The sequence below is a fragment of the Podarcis liolepis genome (assembly GCF_965112155.1).
Source record: "Podarcis liolepis genome assembly, chromosome: W".
NCBI classification, from domain to species: Eukaryota; Metazoa; Chordata; class Lepidosauria; order Squamata; family Lacertidae; genus Podarcis; species Podarcis liolepis.
In genome coordinates, this window is record NC_139568.1 from 20,104,559 (window position 1) to 20,112,378 (window position 7,820).

Consider the following 7,820-nt stretch of genomic DNA (forward strand, 5'->3'; position numbering starts at 1 on the left):
TGCTGGGCTTCCTCCATCCACACAAACCTTCTTTTACTACTGAGACAGTCCGTGATTGGGGTAGTCAAGTGCGCAAAGTTCTTGATGAACTTCCTGTAGAAATTGCCAAAACCTAGGAACCTCTGCACATCCTTTCGTGTCTTTGGGGTCTTCCACTCTAATACTGCTTGCACTTTGCTTGGGTCCATCGCTAAGCCTTTGTCAGATAACTTGTACCCCAGGAACTCCACCTCTCGGGCATGAAACTGACATTTCTCTAGCTTGACCCACAACTGGTGTTTCTGCAAACGTTGTAGCACTTCCCTGACATCTCTCACATGTTGTTCCTCATTTTCTGAATAAATCAAGACGTCGTCCAGGAAAGCTACACAGTTCTTGTAAAGCAGAGACCCCAACACGTGGTGCATGAACGCTTGAAAACAGGCGGAGCCTGACTGTAATCCGAAAGGCATAACAAGATATTCAAAAGCCCCCAGGGGTGTGAACATGGTGGTCTTCCATTCATCCCCCTCTCTCATCCGGATTAAGTTGTAAGCCCCCCTCAGATCTAGCTTGGTGAAAATCTTTCCCTTCCTCACTCTCGTCAGAATGTCATCAATTCTGGGCATCGGGAAAGTCACAGGTTCTGACACCAAATTTACCCCCCTAAAGTCCACGACCAGTCTCGGTTTATCAGTGTCCTTTTTGTCCACAAAAAATACTGGACTGCCCCCCACTGCCTTGGACTCTCTTATAAACCCTCTCTTTAGGTTCTTGTCGATAAAGTCCCGTAACTCCTTCATCTCTCTGTCTGACATGGCATACAGCTTACCCACAGGCAGCTGCGCCCCAGGGAGCAAATTGATCTGGCAATCGAACGGCCTGTGGGGTGGCAGTCTATCTGCCTCCTTTTCACTAAAAACCTCCTTCAGATCAGCATATTGCGGTGGCACCTTCCCTTTACCCTCCACTGCAGTGCTTGCCACTCTGGCTACGCTCATCCTTGGCGTTTCCCCTCCTAGGCAGTGCTGCAGGCAGTAGTCAGACCCAAAGCTGACGGTCCTCTGATGCCACGCCACCACCGGATCATGTTGCGCTAACCAGCTCATCCCTAATATTATTGGGGGACCCGCTAATGAGGCAACGTGGAAGGCGATTGTCTCTGAGTGCCTAGACACTCTCATTCTCATCGGTGGGGTCTGGTGGGTAACTTCCCCCCCCAATCAGTTCCCTCCCATCAATGGTGGTGACTTGCAGAGGTGCATCCAACGGTAGCAGGTGAAGCTGATGCTCTAAGGCAAAGTCCCTGCTAAAAAAGTTGCATGAGCTTCCTGAGTCCAGCATACCCTGAACCTTCACTGGGTGCCCATTTGGGAGCTCCAGCACCACCTCAATGGCAATTGCTGCTCTTGGAGAATCTGGTTTGGGCACATTCATTGGTTGTTGGCTCGGCTGCTGTGCCCGCTGATTGGCAGCCAAGCGTTTCCGTTTCCCTGCTCCGGGGTCTGGGGTTCCTCCTCCTCGCCCCCCACGGCCCCCACCATTGCTTGCCAGGCCTTTCTTTGTGGGCAGACTCTGGCAAAATGTCCTGGCTTTTGGCAAAGGAAACATTTCTTGGTCGTTTTTACATCCTTTCCCTCCTTTTTGCGACTCCCGCTGGCGTTTGAAACTTCCTGGGCGCGCGCACCGCCTATTTCCATTGGCTCCGCCGGCGGGGAAGGCTGCCTAGGTATTCTAGGAATGCGGTAGTGATGACACCGCTGCTCTCTCCCTTCCCGCCTCTCCTGAGCCCGCGCTTCCTGTCTTACTCCTATCGCAAGGGCTGCCTTGGTCAGCTGGTCCATAGACTGTGGGCGGGGTGCGCGCGAAAGCTCATCCTTGACCGTTGGTGACAGCCCCTCCTCAAATAGCATTTGTATGGGTTCCGCGTCCAGCTGCCACCCCAGACGATGAACAATCATGGCAAAACGTGACCAATAGTCTCTAACTGACCCTTCTCCCTGCTTACAGCTTAGCAGTTCCCGTTTGGTCACACTCTGCTGCACATCGCTACTGAACATAGCATCCATCGCCTGAAAGAATTTTGATAGATCCTCCATGGCGTCATTCTGCTTCGCCATAAGCGGTCGAATCCACTCTCTCGCCCCGTCCTCCAAGTGCCCCACAATATAAGCAACTTTGGCTGCGTCATTTTCAAAATCATTTTTCTGCAGCTTCAAGGCATATTCTATTTCTGTTCTAAACGCCCCATACTCTTGAGGCTTTCCCCCAAACTTGTGCACCAGTCCCGGTACCTTCCTCGCTATGGGGGTGGGTTTCCCCTGGGCCTCCAGCGACCGTCGTTCGTCCAGCCTCGCCGTCAGGATGGCTATGTGCTCTTCCAAATCGTGGTTTCTCTCCTCCAGCGATTGGCCTCCAGCCGCCCCTCCCGTGGCTCCGGCTCCTCCGGTCTTACTCAGGATGCCCCCTTCTGCTTGTTGCGCACGAGCAACTTTCAGGGACAGACAGATTGCTGTAGTGGTTGGGAGTTACTCGTGCGTAATCCTGCTCCATTTGAGCGTCGGATTGCCTGGTTAAACCCTCCGGACTGCGCAGCCCATCTTAGCGTGGCTGCCCTTAGTCACTCGTAGAATCTGTCTGTGGGCGTTTCTTAAAGCGTTGCCAACATAAGAGTTGTTTGACGCCCAATCGTTTCCGCCTTTCACTGCGCGGGAGTCTCCTGCACAGGGTGGGCGTGGGCAGCGGGGTGCTTGGGCTCTCCTCGCTAACTTCCAACGAAGAGTCTTGGAGCCCCTGCACCTCCCTGTCCCGTTGCTCTCCCTGATCCCTGGTGTTACACTCATTCTCTTCCCCTTCTTCCCGGCTGAGTCTCCCTCTAGCGCTTGGACCTTCCCCTGCAGAATCTGAGACCCTTTCCTTCTCCCTTGCCTCTGATGGCAGTTCCCTGACACTGGGGATTAACATGACAGCAAAAAATGGGAATTTATTTAAAGAAAACTACGAAAAATGCTGGGCTGAAGTGAAAAAAGCTTTAGAAATTTGGTCAAATTTGAAGCTTTCACTGCTGGGCCGTATTGCTGTGATAAAAATGAATGTATTGCCTAGAATGTTGTTTTTGTTTCAAACATTGCAAATTGTGGACAAAATGGGTTGTTTCAAGAAGTGGCAGAGAGACATTTCTAGATTTGTCTGGCAGGGCAAGAAGCCTAGAATAAAATTTAAAATACTAACAGATGCAAAGGAAAGAGGTGGATTTGCCCTGCCAGACTTTAAACTTTACTATGAATCAGTAGCTTTTTGCTGGTTGAAAGATTGGCTGCTTCTTGAAAATGCAGACATTTTGGATTTAGAAGGTTTTAACAATGTATTTGGTTGGCATGCATATTTGTGGTACGATAAGGTAAAAGTACATACCGGTAAAGCATTTAAAAATCATATTGTTAGAAAAGCATTGTTTAATGTTTGGATAAGATATAAGGATTTGTTAGGGGGAAAAACCCCAAGATGGTTGTCACCAATGGAAGCGAAGGCACAGGAAAAACTCAATATGGAGGCCAAATGGCCGAAATATTGGGAAATTCTGGAACAAGATGGAGAGAGAACAAATTGCAGAGCTTTGAAAAATTGAAAAACAAAGTGCGAGGTTGGCTCCATTATTATCAAATAATGGAGGCATACAAATTGGACAAAAAAGTTGGTTTCCAGGTGGAAAAATCAAAATTGGAAACAGAATTGTTAGATCCAAAAACCAAGAATTTGTCAAGAATGTATAACTTGCTGTTGAAATGGAACACTCAGGATGAAACGGTGAAATCAGCTATGATTAAATGGGCACAAGATGTTGGACATAACATAATGATTGCTGACTGGGAACGGTTATGGACCACAGGTATGAAATTTACGGCATGTAATGCCCTAAGAGAAAATTTAATGAAAATGATTTATAGGTGGTACATGACACCAGTTAAGCTTGAAAAAATTTACCATTTGCCCGATAATAAATGTTGGAAATGTAATGAGACTGAAGGTACATTCTGTCACTTTTGGTGGACGTGCCCAAGGATTAAGACATTCTGGGAGATGATATATAATGAAATGTAAAGGGAAGTCTTCTTTCTGCACATAACTGTTAGTCTCTTTCTGCACAAAACTGCTCCATTATGGGGAAGCCTTGCTCCTCTTTTCTCTTGCTTTCTGAGAAATCTTGCTTGTAGGCTTTTCCCTGCTTTTGCACACACTGTACGAACCTGCTTTTCATGCCTAGCTGACCACATCTACAGAACTTGATTGTTACATTGTTTCATGCTATGATCAATCATTAGTAACAGACATCCTAAGCTCATGGAAAACAAACTGTACCTGCTCTCCACGCCTAGCTGACCACATCTACAGAACTTGATTGTTATATTGTTTGTGCCATATTAATCTCTAGTTACAATTCAATTAGGAGGCTTCATGCCTGTCTAGTTCTAGCTCCGATTCCCAGCCTTTACTTCATCAATGATAAATGATCACATGTAATCCCCACCTCTCACATGTAATTCCCGCCTTAGTAGTTATGTTAACCAATCACAAGTTTCTTTGTGTATGTATCAACCAATCAGCCACAGGCCCACCTGTGGCAATGCTTGTAATATTCAATAAAAGAGGCTCTCAAGGTCCGCCCAGACAGACGCCTCATGTTACACCTGCCTCTCGTCTCCTGTGATTTTTCATTCCTACATCTGGTGACCCCGACATGCCAGATCCCTTGCGCAGCCAAGCAGCCAGCCAGCCCTCATACTTCACTTCGACTGGAGAAGTCTTGGCACGCTATTTCGTGAGTATGGGAGGGGAATTGAGCAAGCTTCAAAAATTGCATGCTAGGGAATTACTGCAGCTGGTTAGGCAAAGAGGGGTGGGTGTACATATTTCTTTAAAAGAGATTGAACAATTGCTAGGTGAGATCGCATTCCAATGTCCCTGGTACCCTGAGGCAGGCTCCTTGGGGGTAGAGGCTTGGCAAAAGATTGGAAAAACTTTTTTTGCAGAACCCAGGGCTCCTATTCATTGTCTGCTAACTTGGCAGAAATGTGCAGATGCCGTGGCAAAATTAGGACCTCAGGCGTCCCAGGCGTCTCCCTCGGCCCCTGCATCTCTGTCTGTTGGAGACAACCCCCCTCCTTATCCTAAGCTTCTGCCTCCCTCACAACCCTGCCTGTCCCCCCCCCCTCTTGTCTGTGTCTGCATCTCCAGGACCTGTGCCTAAGCCCACATCCACCCCCAACACCCCCCCTTCCCTCCCTCCTGTGTTTCCTTTGCCTGCATCTGCTTCTTCAGAAGCTGTGTCTCAGCCAACATCCACTTCCCCCCCTCTTTCTTCCCCCCTCTTTCTCCCCCCCTCTTTCTTCCCCCCACTTTCTTCCCTCCCTCCTTCCACCCCTCCCTTGCCTGCCTCAGCTCCTGCCTGTTTCACGGGAGCTGTCCGTGTTGCACTTTCTCAAGCTAGGCAGAAAGGTCTCCTATCCTTAGAGGAAGAGTCTGAGTGGGCTGGGGTGTTGCCATCTGCTTTCCCTATTTCTTATGCAAACCCAGGCACAGCACAACAACAGGTGCTATATGAAACCCTTTCTTATTCTGTAATGCGAGAATTAAGAAGGGCCATTGCTGATTCTGGTTTAAAATCTTCCTATGTAATAGGAATGCTGGAGGGAATAGCAAATGGTTATACGATGCTACCGCAGGATTGGAAGGATCTTATGCGTATGCTTCTGTCCCCAGCACAGTATGTAGTTTTTGACAGTGAATTTAAACATAACGCCTCGACCCTGTCTGATCCACAGCATACAGCCAATGAACTTTATGGTGCTGGTCCGTTTGACAATATAACAGCCCAGGCAACGCTGACACCTGCACATTTTAGTCGCACCGCGACCTGTGTACAGCGCGCCTTTCGGAAAGTCCCTGTATCAGGGCAATCACAGAGCTCCTTTGTCAATATAAAGCAACAGCATTCGGAGCCTTACCATCAATTTATAGATAGATTAAAAGAAGCAGTTACTCGGCAGATTGATAACACCACAGCACAGAATGAGTTGATGAAAAAATTGGCTTTTGAGAATTCTAACACAGATTGCAAAAAAGCTTTACAGTCCGTCATCCAACGTGTTAAATATGACCTGGCGGATATGATAAAAGCATGTGCGGATGTTGGAAGCCAGAGTCATGCGATGTCCTTGCTTGCCGGTGCCATCCAGGCTGGCAATAAGCCAACTGGTAACTGTTTTAACTGCAAGCGCCCAGGACATTTTGCAAAAGAATGCAGAGCACCTGGCGGTGGGGCGCACAGGAATGGTGATGCCAACAAGGCTAAACCTTCCAAAAAATGCCCGAAATGCGGTAAAGGCTATCATTGGGCAAATCAATGCAGGAGTCCGGGAAACTCCATTGCGGCCCCACTCTCAGGTCAGGACAATTAGAGAGTTCTCCGCCTTTAGTTTCCGCTGCTGAAAAACTTTCTAAACATACACCTTCTGAATTTGCCATTGATTTGATAAATCAAGAGAACAAAGACACTGTTTTACCTGGTGAAACTGTGCTCATGCCTTCCCAATTGGCAGGTCCACTACCTCCTAAAGTCGCAGGTTTAATTTTACCAAAATTTTCTGCGGCGAAAGAAGGGATCCAGGTTATTCCTGGTGTTCTGGATCCTGACTATGTAGGCACAATAATGGTTCAATTTTGGAGCCATATGCCCATGCAGTTAAAAAAGGGTGAGTCTTGGGCACATTTGGTGGTGCTCCCTTCTCATCCTACTGCTTCTATTATGGATAGTAATTTGCAAGAGCTCTCTTCTTTTCCCCCACAGCTGTTAGCTGTTATCCAGCGGATTGGTCATCAGAAACTTCTTCGTAAGTATAAAATCAATGGAAAAGTTCTGGAAGGCTTGATTGACACAGGCGCAGATATTTCTGTAATTTCCAGTGATTGCTGGGACCCCACGTGGCCCCTTGAGTCTGCCTCTGCAGTCTTGGGTGTGGGTGGCCCACAAAATTCTTCCAAGAGCGTACAGTGGCTGCCTGTTTCTCTGCCTGATAGCTCTGAAACCATTGCATACATCCAGCCCTGTGTGCTGAAAATCCACCTCAATCTGTGGGGAAGAGACTTACTGCAACAATTACAAGCTACCATTCAATTTAATGAGTAAGCTTGCGCTTCCCCTCAGCTGGAAATCTACTAGTCCTGTATGGGTAGAACAATGGCCCATTTCAGGAGAAAAATTACTTGCCTTAAAACAACTGGTGAATGAGCAATTATTGGCAGACCATATAGAGCCTTCAGTCAGCCCCTATAATACCCCTGTTTTTGTCATAAAAAAGAAGAGTGGCAAATGGAGATTTCTCCAAGATCTGAGGAAAATTAACCAGATCCTTGAACCCATGGGGCCTTTACAGTGTGGTATGCCTAATCCAAATATGATTCCACATTCATATCAATTGGCTATAATAGACTTGCAGGATTGTTTCTTCTCCATTCCCCTACAGGAGAAGGATCGCAAATTCTTTGCTTTTACTGTTCCTGTACTAAATAATTGTCAGCCCAGGGAACGATATCAATGGAAGGTTTTACCAAAAGGAATGTTGAATTCCCCTACCATGTGCCAATATTATGTGAATCAAGCCCTTCAGCCCTTCCGTTTGCAGTATCCACACCTCTTGATTTTCCATTACACAGATGACGTGCTTATTAGTGGACCACGCCTCCCCCCCCCCACTGGAAACGTGATTTGACAAATTGTTTGTCACTTTATGGTTTGAAAATTGCTCCAGAAAAGATCCAGGAATCTTCTCCCTTTCATTATT